The sequence below is a fragment of the Festucalex cinctus genome, chromosome 1, assembly GCF_051991245.1.
Source record: "Festucalex cinctus isolate MCC-2025b chromosome 1, RoL_Fcin_1.0, whole genome shotgun sequence".
NCBI lineage: Eukaryota > Metazoa > Chordata > Actinopteri > Syngnathiformes > Syngnathidae > Festucalex > Festucalex cinctus.
Genome location: NC_135411.1, coordinates 37901916 through 37908459, shown reverse-complemented (window position 1 = coordinate 37908459; position 6544 = coordinate 37901916). Strand labels below are relative to the sequence as shown.

At 40.5% G+C, this 6544-nt stretch overlaps 1 long non-coding RNA gene across 1 annotated transcript; it reads left to right on the top strand.

Annotated features, from left to right (window-relative positions):
* Positions 1-4108: 4108 nt before the first annotated feature.
* On the top strand, positions 4109-5389 carry LOC144025937 (uncharacterized). Its single transcript, XR_013285007.1, has 2 exons — positions 4109-4358; positions 5095-5389. It is a non-coding gene; the product is annotated as an uncharacterized LOC144025937 (long non-coding RNA).
* Positions 5390-6544: the final 1155 nt, after the last annotated feature.

The window sequence follows — 6544 nt, the reverse complement described above, 5'->3', positions numbered from 1 at the left end:
GGCTTTATTTTAAAACAGACAGAAAGTCTAGTGTCATCACAAGTTTCTGGCCAACAGTAATGATAACTTACTAAGAAAACATATGCAAGCTACGCCACGTCAATAGATGTGTTTTCTTTAAAGTAAGACATACAGTATTGGTGCATAACAATGTGGAGTCTCTTGTTACTTGAATAGTTTTATAACAGACAAACATTTAAAAAGTGATACATTACCTCATTCACCCACTCACCAACAATAATGGTGCATATTGACATAAAGCAGTTCATTCTTATAATAAAAAAAAACAATGATGGTGCATCAAGACTAGTAAGTAAGCCATTTGAATGGAGGCTATGATGATCGAACCTGTGTGCAACCTGCAAATGAGCGAATAATTGCTCCCCTCTCACCATCTTACTACAAGATATTGAGGGGATTTTTTTTCCCCCTTCTTCTTCATTCCTCAAAACCTCACTGAAAACAGCAGAAACTAATAGGGGTCCACAATGGTCCAGTTCCCCATTTGTATTACAGGCTTGTAGAGGTCTGCGTGACCCTCCACAGATGTGCTTCCTGATTGCAGGCACAGACATCGCTTTCTGCGCAGATGAGGCTGACAGCCTCGAGACACTTTGAAAGGAGAGAAGCCAATAGCGGAGCTGGTTAGCAAATTGCTGCTGGCCAGATGGGAGAGCTGCTGGCTTTTGTCAGATAAATCAGATGAAATTCCACCGACTCAAATAAAATGTATAATAAATATATAAACAGTTTAGATGACACTCTGCAACTTTGTACTGTTTTCAAAAAACACAAACACATTTAGGACATAACGGTTGACTTTTGGGACAAATTTGAGTAGTTTCACTCCCTTGCCATCAAAGTCAGCAAGTCCTGATGCACAGATTTCTCTGAGAGATTATGCTGAGCAATTATCCTGTGGTATGGTGTTCATTAAGAGATAATGTTTCATCCCTGATTTGAAACAGTTGGGGCCAACCAACATAAACTTGTTCAATATTTCAGCTAGCAAATCCTTGTGTGTGGTCATGTGAGAAGTAACAATAGCCTGAATCTTGTGACGTTCCCACACACAAACAGAGGAGTAATGCAATCAATCAATCACTCACTTTATCTAAAGTGCAAAATTAACATGGAACATGGTCCCAATACACTTTACAATAAAAATCACGCACAATTAAAAACTTCATAATAAAATTAGGTTAAAAAACACACACAAAACAAAGCACTTAAAAATAATAATTAGCACAAAAGGACAATGACAAAACAATCACAGACTAAACCGTGCCAACGTACTGAGTAAAAAGGTATGTAAAAAGGTTCGTTTTTGTTAGGGGTTCCGGTGGAACCGGAAGGCGGATCCCAAAAATGCAGAACACAGAGGGGACAATGGAACAAGGAACTAGAACAAAAAACGCTGGACGAAGTCAGGAGAAAAACAGTTAACAAAAGACGCTTGCAAAAGCTGCAAGGTGAGGAAGTAACAAAGATACACCCGAGGGCTACAAAACCGCGCTACACGAATAAACAAAACCAAAATGCGCTATAAAAAGCGGAAAACTAAAGGCGACGTAGAAAACACGTGAATAGAAAACACTCAAGCGTAAAGCTGAGGAAACAAAAAACTACAGAGCAGAAACGGCTCAACGCGATAATAACAAACACTATAGCAAAAGCTGAGGAAGTAACAGAAAACTATGAATCAAAAGGACTCATGAAACAAACTGGAAAAAAGAGACAAGGCTATAGATTTAACTAATACACGCGAGGTCAGAATACTGCACTAGGCGAAGGCGTAGCAAGGTCAATACTCCGACGAGGAGTGTCGGCAGACGGCAGTCACAGTTGTAGCGATAATTGGGTCGTCTTTTGGACGAATTAATAATCTGGACGTTACAGAGGTAAATTGTATTTACCTCGATAACCTCTGGGGCACCACGTTGTTTTTGCTTTGGGTTAACAGGAGCAAACAACGACCAAAATCCTTTCATCAGTCATTGATAATCTAAAGTCGCCACACTCGATATTCAGTGGTTCGTTGTACTAACAAAAGAATAATAATCCACTCGGAAACACAGATGACTTAGGAGGAATAGTGTTCATAAAACATACATTTATTCACGATTGCTACACTACAGAATCAAAATACTGCCTATCTAACTATTCTACCGTCAGAAGAAAAGAAACCAAATAAATCGAATGAAGATAAGGAAGGAATGCGAATGAATGAGGAAATAAGGAAAAGAGAAATTTGACCTGCCAGATCTGTGATATGTTTCAAACGTAAGTTGCACGCAGTGGTACCAATTTGGGAATCAAATGCAGACTTACGAGCATCGTTTGCGTCGAACGAGTAGAAAGGTCTTCAAAAAAGGGGGGAAAAATAGTCAATGTTCGTTCCAAAAAGGCAAGAAAAAAAAAAAAAAAAAAAGTTTATTCCACAGGTGAGCACGGGGAAGCCGCTCGCGGGCCTGGCGTAGTTGCGCGGCTCGTGCCTTGATTGGTCGGCGATCCAGCGAGGTTGATTCTCGCCGAGGTTGGTTCTGCTGGGCAGCTGTCCGAGTTCAGGTGTTGCAGCTCGGTCAGTACGCGCCTGCGTACGGGGAAGGCCAGCCATTGGAGGTGCGTTGGCACTGCGGCGGAGCGCCACCGAATAGCACGTGAGGTGCGCGGCTTAGGTGCACAACCTTGAGCCCGGCGATACGTTGCAAGTGTACGCCGGGGGCCGCGGAGTCGGGCGGGCAAGCACCGATGGTGGAACAAAAAAACAAAAACACAAAAGAGTCTTTGGTCAGCGTTGCAGTTTGCACCTGCTTTGGCGTGGCGTGGAGCGAGGGTCCACTCTCGCTAACGGATGCTGCCAGAAAAAAAAGGCCACGTGGTTGGCAAGTTTCTTGGAACAAAGAGTTCGCAGCAGGCTGGGCCAATTGCAGGTCGTGCACGAGAGTTTTTTGGAGGAGGCGGGAGAGCAGGAGGAGAAGCAAGAGAGTGAGCGAGGGTCTCCTCGCCCTTTTTAAAGTCTTTGGGCGGGGCTCCAGTGGGTGGTGGCACACCCTTCTGCTCGCTCGGGCAGACTTTATGAAAAAAATTATTAAAGAGATTAATAATTTGGCATTACATTTGGTCAGTCTGGCAAATCAGTTTTCCCACACAACCCGTTTAACACACATCGTAATTAATGCATCATAAACTAACTTGTGAGGTAACTTCTACTTGTCTAATCTGACTGAACAGAGAGATATTGATTATCTTTCATTCTTTATGGAGTACAAATGAAATAGGATGTTCATACACACAAAGATATAACATGAATCATTCGTAGTTCAGTTGTCTGTCAAGAATTATCATGGTATAAATGTGTAAAATGTGGTTACTTATGTGAATTGTCACTAAGGATAGTTCCAAGTTTCACCACTTGGAGGTGCTGTTGCTCCATCTAGACGTTCTAGGAAGGGCGAGACGCCAGAATATCCTTTTGTGATTGATAAGAAGTCATGAACATTCCTTTGATCGGTCATTTGTGTATTCCAAGCCATTGGAGCCATTTGTTCGGGCTCCGAGAAGACTGCTTGAATACACTCCTTCGGCAGACGCATAAATTCCTTTGTCACCTGGTCAGCGGCTTCAAAAGAGTTTTGTTGGTGGCTGGGTGACCACCTGCAGAGCTGACCAGGCTTGGATCCTGTCTGGGCAGTGGAATATTCATGCACTGCAGAGAATTTGCTTTAGGAGAAGCAAACTTAAAAAAAAAATTAGAGGGTGGATTGGGCCATCGGCCATAGTTGTTACACAGTCCTTATGAATATTGCGTTAGATTTGTGCCACAATTCCGTGCGTAACAAAATGTGTTTCGTACGTACAAAATGTGTTTCGTACGTACCAAAAATGTGTTTCGTACGTACAAAACAGTCCTCGCGCACGCTTGCTACGTCTCTCCTCAACACGTACGAAACTTTGATTTACGCTTGCGATGCAAGGGTCGAGGCGTGATATTTGTGCCACAATTCTTAACCAATCAGGAGTCGGACAGGAGAGCAAATCCTGATTGGCTGTTTAATATCCAATCAGGCAGAACTTTGACAACGTGTCGTCAAGCCGCGTTGCATCATGGGCGCTTCTTCGATTTTTTGTTTTGTTTTGTTTACTAGCACTCGGTGCTTTCCTGTTTGTATTTTATCTGCATTTCTGCTGACTTTTATTTACTTAACAAAAGTTTTGTTATATTACGGGGTGAAGCAGCTCCCAACTGCTTTCCTGCTTAGCGGAAGACAAGTTTTAGCCCTCATGGGACCGTTGGATGACCGTTGGGGGGGACGCTAACTTCCGAATCGAAGACTACTTTCAACATTTTCATTACGGTAAGTAGCATAAAAGTAGCATCTTTTAACTTGGCCACTATCACACACAGGCTTCCAAGACAAGCAAAATTGTATGTAATAGTTACATACATGACATTGGCAATGGATGTGCATAGTTATGATGAAGAAAAAAAAAAATCGCCACCCCCTTTCTTTATTTTCTTATGCATTTTTAGTGCCTAGTGCCACCAAATGTATATCGTGTAACTAACAGACAGAAAAAAACATGGAATGTCCAAAAGCACGGTTAACACAATGCCATAGTTACTGATTTGTAAGTACGTTAGTGATATTGATTAGAAAATCGTGGAAAATTACGAGATATCAGCTCTTGAATTCAATTCACGAGTTAATTTTGTTGTCATTACCTGTATACTTGTGCACATAAATGCCATCTCAAACAAATCACTAAAGCAGCCTTTTACCACCTAAAAGACTTCGACCGAAGGGTTGCATGCTCCATACCAGAAGAACCTGACTCATGCTTTTATTTCCAGTAGACTTGATTATTGCAAAGGTCTTCTGACTGTTCTCCCTCAAAAGAGCATCATATTATAGCTGCAGAGGTTATGAAGTGGTTACCCTGAGTTGTACTAGACATTTAACATGAACAAGAAACTGTAGAAACATGGATGGTCACATTGTTTTCCCATAACTACATGAAGATGGATGGATATGATTGTTTCACGTTTTACAATTAATAACCTTGAGCTTTTGTTTGTTTCCAATTTACCAGGTAAACCAATCCAGATTGCGCATCGTTTCTATATCCGGGTCACAGTCATCAATACGATGTCTAAGGATAGAGAGTACAGCTGAGATGGATGGGACGGCGATGGATGGCTCCACAATAGCAGTCTACCATGCCTACTGTGTGTAAAACTTGAAATAAAAACTGCAAAGATGCACTGTAACTGAGGACGATTCATTTGATTTAAAAACAAAATGTACAGTTTGCTGTTTGTTGATCGATAATGCATCATTAAGTGTCAATTACAAATACAATGTGTAATATATTTTCATCTGTGGAACCTCTTGGGTCTTGCATTCTCAATACATCATCGTGAGTACAGTACTCTGAGGTCTTCTCGGTCAATGATGGGCAAATGTGCAGTGTGTGCACTTCCGCACTTTAATCTTGAAACCATAAATGTGTCATGTACTGCATTGGCACTGTACCTGCAATAGTATTTTGGTTATTGTTTACAGGTTGTTTACAGTGTGTGTGACACTTTTTATTTTTCTAATTGTCAATGATACTGTTTGCAAGACACATTTAAATAAGTTCAGTAAAAGTGTCGACAACTTACAGGAGAAAAAATATTTTAAAAATGTTTGATTTGGTATGCTGCAAAACAGGCCATTACAACTATTCGAACTTCAAATTATGATAGTCCAATGTTAATGTTGTCATTCTTCAGGAGCTCTTGATTTCTCTGCTGTCAAGCTCAAGCTTCACGTTCTGACTCTTCCTACAGACATTTTAATGACTAAATCAAATTGGTCTCATCAGCTGGCTCAAAAACGTCAGTAATTAGGGCTGCACAAAATTGGAAAATCATGCAATACGCGATTTTGCTGAATATAGCAATGGATATTGCAATATTTAATATGGATCTAAAGAAATGACTGATGATGATTTTATTATCTAATGAACAAATTATATTTCTCATGCAGTCAAATGTATTCAGAGTTATTTAATTGTAATGACTTCAATAATGTTCAACTAGTGGATGGTGGTGCACATTTTAGCAAGTGGCTGACTGGTCAAATTCAGATAAAAGCAAAAAATTCCATATGAAACTTATTGCATGTCTGTTATATGCATATTGCATGGGCCAATAGCGCGATATCAATATTTTTTCCACTCCACTTCTTCATCTTCTGCTTCTCGTGGTGTTTTTGACACTTCTGTTGTGGTGTCATCAGGTGCATTCTGTCTGTCATCTTTGTTGCCTGGTAATAAAAACAAAACCCAAGGTTAGCGCTCAGATTTTTAATTGTCTATCTGTTGTTATGGAAAAATGACAAGATCAACCATGTTTCTCACATTAGTAAAACAATTATTTTGGGCAAACATGTTTATTTCAACAGCTGCTAGTCATGGTGTATGGTTGTCTTGTAACCAAAATGAATTCAATTCTTACGTCAATAACTATGGCATTGGACTGCCAAACACAGTGCTC